The sequence below is a fragment of the Giraffa tippelskirchi genome, chromosome 3 (assembly GCF_054371585.1).
Source record: "Giraffa tippelskirchi isolate mGirTip1 chromosome 3, T2T-mGirTip1v1.2.pri, whole genome shotgun sequence".
NCBI classification, from domain to species: domain Eukaryota; kingdom Metazoa; phylum Chordata; class Mammalia; order Artiodactyla; family Giraffidae; genus Giraffa; species Giraffa tippelskirchi.
In genome coordinates, this window is record NC_137277.1 from 70,574,863 (window position 1) to 70,584,343 (window position 9,481).

A 9,481-nucleotide genomic window follows, 5' to 3' on the forward strand; every position below is an offset into this window, starting at 1 on the left:
GCTATGGTTTTTCCAGTAGTCATGTATGGATGTGAGAGTTGGACAGTGGAGAAAGCTGAGTGCCGCAGAATTGATGGTTTTGAACTGTGGTGTTGGAGAAGACTCTTGAGAGTCCCTTGGACTGCAAGGAGATCCAACCAGTCCATCCTAAATGAGATCAATCCTGAGTGTTCATTGGAAGGACTGATGTTGAAGCTGAAACTCCAATACTTTGGCCACTTCATGCGAAGAGTTGACTCATTGGAAAAGGCCCTAATGCTGGGAAGGATTGGAGGCAGCAAGAGAAGGGGACGACAGAGGATGAGATGGTTGGATGGCATCACTGACTCGATGGACATGGGTTTAGGTAGACTCCGGGAGTTGATGATGGATAGAGAGGCCTGGCGTGCTGCAATTCATGGGGTTGCAAAGAGTCAGAGACAATTGAGCGACTGAACTGAACTGAAACAAGCAAATAATCCAAAGAATTGCCACCCTCCCCACTTTGCTAAAGGGAGTGAAAATATGATTGTGTTTAGAAAATTCCCCGTGCGTATATATGGTAGGCACATTTCGTATAGCTAGCTTTCCCCAGCTTCCTTTATGAATTCATGCTCCTGGAAATAACTTAGGGCAAACTGGGGGTGAAGTAAGAAAACCGGATGAGGCAAAGCTTTTCCTCTCTGTCTCTGTCTCTCTCTCATCCCCTTCTTCCTTGCTTTAACTGATTTGTTCTTCATTTTTAACTGGCTTTAGCTTAACTGATTTTTTTTCTGTCACAGATGTTACTAATGATGCATAAATTGCTGGAACCAATGTGGAAAATATTGCACAAAAGAAATGCTATCCTTTTAGTTTTATTGCCAGGTATAATTGATTCCATACAGTCTGGCCATCATTTTAGTTGATTCTATTTCTTCCAGCACAGAAATATATGCTCTCCCACTGACTTTTGATGTTTTAGTTCTTCTCAGTACTTAATGATATCAATTCTTTTGGGGAGAATGAGATAGTAAAAGAGTCATGTTTATCTAACTGCTCAAAACTTAAAAATAGGAAGTGACCATTTAAATACCTTACTGACTTTGCTTTATTTTTTCATATATTTATATTTTAACTCATTTTCCAATGGTCAGCCATGATTTGACTTTTATAGTTTAAAATCTATCTTATCAAGGTTAACAGTCTGTAAAATGTGCTGAAGTTCTCTTAAAAATGTATAATTATAGGAACTTTGCCACAAAGTCTCCTTAAATAATATTTTATTTGTATTTGATGACCTTTCTTTAAATATCAAGCTTTAGATTATAAGGGGTTTTGCAACTAACTTGATACTTAAACAAAACCCCCACAATTATGTCTACCCCCTGAATATTTTTATGCAATAAGTTCTTTTCTCATGAGTCATACATCACGGAATCATACTGAAAAATAAATCACTCAAACTTTTTAAATGATTAATTTGACATTTTTATGGTGATGTGTATTTTGAGTAAGTTGAAACCAGGAACAAGATAGTAAAAATAAGCTACCTGGTTTATGTGCTATGTGCTCAGTCACTCAGTCATGTCTGACTCTTTGCGACCCCATGGACTGTAGCCCACCAGGCTCCTCTATCCATGGGATTTTCCAGGCAAGAATACTGGAGTGGGTTGAAATTTCCTTCTCCAGAGGATCTTCCCAACACAGGGATGGAAGCTGCCTCTCCTGCAGTGACAGGCAATCTCTATAGTGCTGAGCCACCTGGGAAGCCCATACCTGGTATATATGCCTGTTTATTTGTTCACTGTGTGGGGAGGTCTCCTACATAAAGGCAGACTTTGACGATCTCAGAGCTTTCTCTTCTTCTTTATGTTATTATCCATAAATTATGTAGGTCATACTTGAAGAGATAATAAAAATTTGGAATGTGATGTCCAAAGCATCCCTCTCACTACCAAAAGCATCTTTATTTTTCTTCCAATTATTCCAGGATGTTTATTAAAAAGCATTTGCAAAACACATGAAAACATTTGCAGAAATGTCACATAGCCAACACTAATGGAATACTTTTTTTTAATATCACTATCTTTTTAGATCTTTAGATCTGCTCATCATTTGATGTTCTTGAGAAGTCAAAGAAAGGGATAATTAAATACAAATTACATTTCCCTGAATCTAGACAGAATTATTTTATCTTATGTCTACCTAATATTTACGGCAGTAGAAGACTTCAAGACTGTAGTTAGAAGAACTTGTAGGCTGCCTAGAACATAGGTTCTAGCCTTGCCTATAAGTTAAGCACAAAGAAATTAAGCAATATAATAAGTATAGTTGAAAATAATGATGGAATTTTATCAGAAACAAGACATAAAATACATAGTTTTGTGTTTTAGAAGCACCTAGTAAATATATAGTTTGTGTTCAGAGAAACCCAAGGCTTCTTTCCATTGGTTAAATGGAAATAGACATCTAGCTATTATTGAAAGACATTTTTGTAATAAATCCTTCACTTTGCATCAATCTAAACTATGACTTTAAATCTGTGCTAATGATAAATGCTAGTTACTGAAAGGCAGGAAAATGTGTTTGTGAGCTTCTCAATCAGTTGTTTAAGACATAGTACAAGTTAAGTGTCTGATTTTGCCATAACAAAGCTTAAAGTAAAGGCAGTTAAAGTACCATGTGCTCATCTAATATGATGCCAGATAACTTGCAAGACCCAAAGAAAGTTTTATAGGTTCAGATAATTGTGGCTTAATTGTTTTATTTCCAAGAGAATTTACTTTATTCCAGTTAGAAGCTTGCTCTGTAAAGAGAAGAATATTGCATTTCCTGTTTTCATTTTCATTTGGAAGCTAAGAGCAAGGGGAACCATCTGTTTGCTGGGGCTGGTGACACAGGCAATTCTGCTTCCCTTGGATTCCTGATTGGTTCTTAGGAGCGAACGTTAGAGACAAAGCTGGAGAAGCCAAGGTGCCAAACCTGAAGATTAAGAGCCACAGTTACCAGCAGCCAGGAGTTATCCCTAAGCTGTAGTTCAGGTTGTCATCTCTGAAGTTTACCTTGAAATGTTAAACAGGGGAAATAGAATTACTTAAGCTTATTTTTATGTCAAAATTCATGGTAGTTCGAGGAATATATCTTGAACTCACTCAAAATAGTGAATTTAAGGAAATATATTATTAAATAAAGACTTTTCTTCAACTCATATAATTGAATGTTTTCATTGGGCAAAAAGGCAGAAATATACTCAATCAGTTTTGTTGTGGAAAAAAAAGTGAACCATTTTTCAATTTGTGTTACAATAGATTTCTTCTTTTCTTAACTTTTTTTTTTATGGTGCCATGAGAATTCGCTTTTTTATCACTGTCTTTTGCCTCTAGACAAATTGATAGACTCCTATGATTTTAATCAGCGTTTCCATATTGCTGATTCCCAAGTCTCTTGAAGACTCCAACCTAGGCTGAAGCCCAGAAAAGCTCCAGAGTAAGAGAAATAAATCCCACTACACATGCACATCTCAGGATATCTCGAGGACAACTCAGATTTATTACATCCTGAACTGAACTCTAATCCGTACTCTTTCTAAAAATAAAAACATAAATAAAAACTGTCTCCCCTCTTCTTCTTTGTCACAATCTAATCTAAGCCTAGAAATCAGAAAGCCACTTTAGGATTATCCTCTTCTGTCCTATATCACTCCCTCTACTACATCTAATTAGTGACCAATACATGTCACTGATGTCACTTAACATTTGTCTTTTTCGGGGGGGGGGGAGAGGGAGGGTGGGTAGAACTTACCACTATCATGATTTCATAATTATAGTTTTGACCTCTTCATCCCCCACGTATATCCCATCTCTATGCTACTGTCAGAGTAAAATTCCTTCAGTGTAACAGAGCTAGTCTTGTCTCTTAAAAATACAGTCCTCTATTTTCCATTCCATCAAATTCAAAGTTGAATGTAGTGTATAAGAGGCCCCATGACCTGATCACCTTATTGCTTGTTTATACTCCCATCTCTCCCCTATACTCGTGCCTTTCTGTCCTACACAAACACCATATATACCAACATTATATATATAAGAAATTAAATTATTTGAAAGAATCTTGCTTTATTGTAACTCCAGGCCTTTGTAAATGCCAGTTCTGCTGCTGCTAAGTCGCTTCAGTCGTGTCCGACTCTGTGCGACCCCATAGACGGCAGCCCACCAGGCTCCGCCGTCCCTGGGATTCTCCAGGCAAGAATACTGGAGTGGGTTGCCATTTCCTTCTCCAGTGCATGAAAGGGAAAAGTGAAAGTGAAGTCGCTCAGTCGTGTCCGACTCTTAGCGACCCCATGGGTTGCAGCCTACCAGGCTCCTCTGTCCATGGGATTTTCCAGGCAAGAGTACTGGAGTGGGGTGCCATCGCCTTCTCCAAATGCCAGTTCACCTACCTCCTTTTTCCACAGTTTGCTTTTGTTGGGGTGATGAATTCACATTAAGATTGAATATCACCTCCTTAATACAATCACCCTGACCCCTGAAAGATTATCAATCCTTCCTTGTGCTGCCCTCGGGCTTCCCTGGTGGCTCAGATGGTAAAGAATCTGCCTACAGTGAGGGAGACCTGGGTTTGATACCTGGGCTGGGAAGATCTCCTGGAGGAGGGCATGCAACCCACTCCAGTATTTTTATCTGGAGAATCCCCATGGCAGAAGAGCCTGGTGAGCTACTGTCCATGGGCTCGCAAAGAGTCGGAAACATGACTGAGTGACTAAGCACACTTCCTTGTGCTACCATGGTAACTTATGTACCTATTTCTCTTTCTTACAGTTTGTCTGTGACTGTTGACATTGCAGATTTCCTCACTAGACTTGGAGAAAGGTAAGTGCAGAAATCCTACGTTATTCACATTTGATTTCTCAGCACTTTGTCACTCTGCTTGGACATTTTTGCACAAATGATGACCTGGAAATACATCCACTATGCCTTAAAAGACTGCAGAATTAATATTTTCTAAAGAATGATGAGTGTCAATGTATGAACTGATCCATTTCTCTAATACCTGAAGGACAAAAATACTGACAGGATGGGATGAGAGTGAGATTTGAAAACAAAAAGTTACAGTTTGATGATCATTTACTTCACTCAACACTACTAGTGTTAGTCACTCAGTCATGTCGAGTTCTTTGCAATTCTATGGACTGTAGACCACGAGGCTTCTCTGCCCATGGGATTTTTCCAGACAAGAATAGATTGCCATCCCCTTCTCCAAAGGATCTTCCCAACCCAGAGATCAAACGCAGGTCTCCTGCATTGCAGGTAGATTCTTTACCATCTGAGCCACCAGGGAATAAACACAAGTATTAGAGCATTTCTCAAAATTCCATCACCATACATGCTTTCATTTTAGCCTCAAACTATCATCTGGACAAGGAGATATTTACTTATTTTACTGATGAGGACACTAATTACTAGACAGGTTAAATGGTTTCACAAGGCAGAAAGTTAGAAAACGTAGACAACAAGAATTAAACCCATAACCTCTGGCCATGAGACAAGAGTTCTTTCCTCTCACATCATCAGCTGTGCAAATAAGGTTCAGACGTGTGTTTTTGATGTTGGGTGTATGAAGTCTTTCATAATCTCTGGTCAGATGCTGAAATGAGGTTACTAGTGTAAGAGATTTAGTGAGAGATAACCCCCAGGATCATAGGAAGCAGGACTGGGCAGAGAGAGACTCGGATTATAATGCATTTATGACAGTCTTCGTCAACCCAAAGGATAACTTAGGAGCACAGATGGCACATCGGGTAAGTCTCTCACTGCAGAAACCACCAGGCTCTGCTATCCTCATTCTGCCCAGTCATTGGCAGGGAGCTACTCTGGGAGTACTTGACCTTGGCTTGAAAGTGAGGCCCATCCTTCAGGCACTAACAGCCAGAGGCTGTCAGCTAACCTTGCAACTAAATGACAAGGTCTTTCTTGAAGGTACAGCAATAGTAACTGCTGTACTATTCACACGTAAGCAGTCGAGCTAAATATGAATCTAAATGATTTTGGAAATGATGCAGCAAGAGATAAGCAGTGAATTAATCCAGATTGCAGAAAAGAACTTAGCTCTGAGGTGGTATTAGAGTAATATATGTTTTAAAGTCTTGTTTCTAGAAAAGTGTGCTCCACCAAAAGTTCACATAAGCTATATTACTTTATGAATTTGTCTTCCTTCTCCAAGAAAACAAGCTGGCTATGGTCAATGATTATTTTCTAACAGTCTTCAGAATATGAGAAAGTATTTCCTTATGAGTCACATAGTTCTATTTTGGTGCCTTGTAAGCAAGTTTGTACATGAAACATGAAAATGGAAAACAGCTGACTTCAAAATTTTATACATGAGAATTTTCTCTAGTAGCTTATCAGTTTATAGAATGCATAAGATGACTTAGAATTACTATAGCCCAAAGTTGCCAGATGATTCCTGAAAGGTAAATCCAATTTCAGTATCAAGAGAACTTAAAACATAAAAGTACAACATACTGTTCCAAGGATTCTTAAATAAGAAAAATTTGTAGAGTTGCATGGCTAAGTATAAATCAAATAATCAGCTTGAGATTGGTAGAAATAATGTTGTTAGAAAAACCATTGCTGAGCAAAAACACATTTTCAGCTGTTTCTCAGTTTTGATCCTGCATATGTTATAACAATGCTTATGAATATTTTGCTAAAGTGAAATAGGGTTAGCTATCTATTTATAGGTGTAAATAAATTTATCTACTGATTTACAGATACAGTGTTACTTAGATTGGTAGGTGTGTCCAAATCATTAAGTTAAGCAGATACAGTTCAGCAACTAAACTATTTTCAAGACAGTTGAAAAACATTGGCTTTAAAAAAAAGAAACAGAAAACCATTGGCTTTAATTTTTCAGAGGATTCTGAAAAGAATCAGTGTATAATTCTCATCAATATTTATATCATTCCCCTTACAACCCCCTTCCTATTTGTCATGTATAGTCATCACTCTTCCTCCATCCGCAACAAATATTCTTTTTCTTTTCCTCCACTTCCTTTTTTCTCCTATCTTTTATTATGAAAGTCAACTTCAGTTCAGTTCAGTCGCTCAGTTGTGTCTGACTCTTTGCAACCCCATGAATTGCAGCACACCAGGCCTCTCTGTCCATCACCAACTCCTGGAGTCTACCCAAACCAATGTCCATCGAGTCAGTGATGCCATCCAACCATCTCATCCTCTGTCGTCCCCTTCTCCTCCTGCCCCCAATCCTTCTCAGCATTAGGGTCTTTTCCAATGAGTCAACTCTTCACATGAGGTGGCCAAAGTATTGGAGTTTCAGCTTCAACATCAGTCCTTCCAATGAACACCCAAGACTGATCTCCTTTAGGATGGACTGGTTGGATCTTCGTGCAGTCCAAGGGACTCTCAAGAGTCTTCTCCAACACCAAAGTTCAAAAGCATCAATTCTGCGGCGCTCAGCTTTCTTCACTGTCCAACTCTCACATCCATACGTGACTACTGGAAAAACCATAGCCTTGACTAGATGGACTTTTGTTGGCAAAGTAATGTCTCTGCTTTTAAATATGCTATCTAGGTTGGCCATAACTTTCCTTCCAAGGAGTAAGCGTCTTTTAATTTCATGGCTTCAATCATCATCTGCAGTGATTTTGGAGCCCCAAAAATAAAGTCTGACACTGTTTCCACTGTTTCCCCATCTATTTGCCATGAAGTGATGGGACCAGATGCCATGATCTCAGTTTTCTGAACGTTGAGCTTTAAGCCAACTTTTCTCCTCTCTTCTTTGACTTTCATCAAGGGGCTCTTTAGTTCTTCTTCACTTTCTGCCATAAGGGTGGTGTCGTCTGCATAGCTGAGGTTATTGATATTTCTCCCGGCAATCTTGATTTCAGCTTGTGTTTCTTCCAGCCCAGCGTTTCTCATGATGTACTCTGCATATAAGTTAAATAAGCAGGGTGACAATATACTGCCTTGACGTACTCCTTTTCCTATTTGGAACCAGTCTGTTGTTCCATGTCCAGTTCTAACTGTTGCTTCCTGACCTGCATACAGGTTTCTCAAGAGACAGGTCAGGTGGTCTGGTATTCCCATCTCTTGAAGAATTGTCCACAGTTTATTGAGATCCACACAGTCAAAGGCTTTGACACAGTCAATAAAGCAGAAATAAATGTTTTTTCTGAAACTCTCTTGCTTTTTCGATGATCCAGCAGATGTTGGCAATTTGATCTCTGCCTTTGTTCCTCTGCCTTTTCTAAAACCAGCTTGAACATCTGGAAGTTCACGGTTCACGTATTGCTGAAGCCTGGCTTGGAGAATTTTGAGCATTACTTTACTAGCATGTGAGATGAGTGCAATTGTGCGGTAGTTTGAGCATTCTTTGGCATTGCCTTTCTTTGGGATTGGAACGAAAACTAAGTTGAAAAAGTCAACTTAGTCAATCTTTAATAAGCTAGAATCTTTTTAATTTCAGGGAGAGAAAAGAAGAGAAATATTAATCTGGTAATAGCAATATTCTCTTTGAGTAAGGAATATCATGAATATGAACTAATTAATGTGACTTTTGTTCTAGTCACATTTTGCAGAACCTAAATTTCACAATTTTATATAATGTTCAGGCATTATGGAAAAACATTTTTAGAATATCTGACTCTTAACAGAATCCCATTTCCTAATAATTCCTAGAATTCTTACTTACAAGACAAACCCATCTTCAGTGCTGCTAACTTTACAGTTAGCATCTTCGCCTTTACCAAGCTTTGCCTTTAGGTCACCTCCCACGGGCCTAAGGCCAGGATTCCTAGGATTTCTGCTGCTTATAGTACACATGCTTCTCTCTATGTATGGACTCAGTGCATCCTACAATGTATTTCCGTGGTTATGGCAACCAAATTGTGATGCTATATAAGACTCAACGAATGGCTGAGGACAATACAAGAAAACAATCAAACAAAAATTGAGTTAAATTGAATACTCTCTCAGGGCTATATAGTACCAAATTTACAGGAAGTTCTTGTCATGCAAGTTGTTTCGTAGGTACATAATAAAATTTAGTGATTTAGAAAATTTTGCTTTGGAAATTCAAATTAGCCCTTTGATTATGAAGTGAGCATACAATGCAAAAACTATATCAAGAAGGCCTTTTGAACGTTTCTGTGTTATGCTATTCTGTTTTGGGTTTTTGCTATAGAGATTCTTAATCCAGCAGTTTATATTATCTAGGTATCAGCTGGGTTATTCTACATCTTTTGTTGTAACTTCTTAGGCAGCTACGTGAGACATGAAGGTTTTCTCTAGACTAAATGAGACCCTAAGAACAGGCAGGTCTCCAGTCTAGCATGATCTGTAGCCTAGGTTCACTTACTTCATAGAGCACAGAGGTAGAAAGAAGTTGGAGCTATGCATGCCACAATCCCACTTGCAGATTCAGCAATCAATGTAGGTATGCAAGAGTGACATGGAAGTTTAGGAAGACTTCTTTCTTGCCGCTACTTCTGAAGGAGCAAAAG

At 38.6% G+C, this 9,481-nt stretch overlaps 1 long non-coding RNA gene across 1 annotated transcript; it reads right to left on the bottom strand.

Annotated features, from left to right (window-relative positions):
- Window positions 1-2,708: 2,708 nt before the first annotated feature.
- Window positions 2,709-8,813, bottom strand: LOC145540836 (uncharacterized). The gene is made up of 2 exons (XR_014078575.1): window positions 8,671-8,813; window positions 2,709-3,023 (listed from the first exon to the last, which is right to left on the bottom strand). It is a non-coding gene; the product is annotated as an uncharacterized LOC145540836 (long non-coding RNA).
- Between the last annotated feature and the right edge of the window lie 668 nt (window positions 8,814-9,481).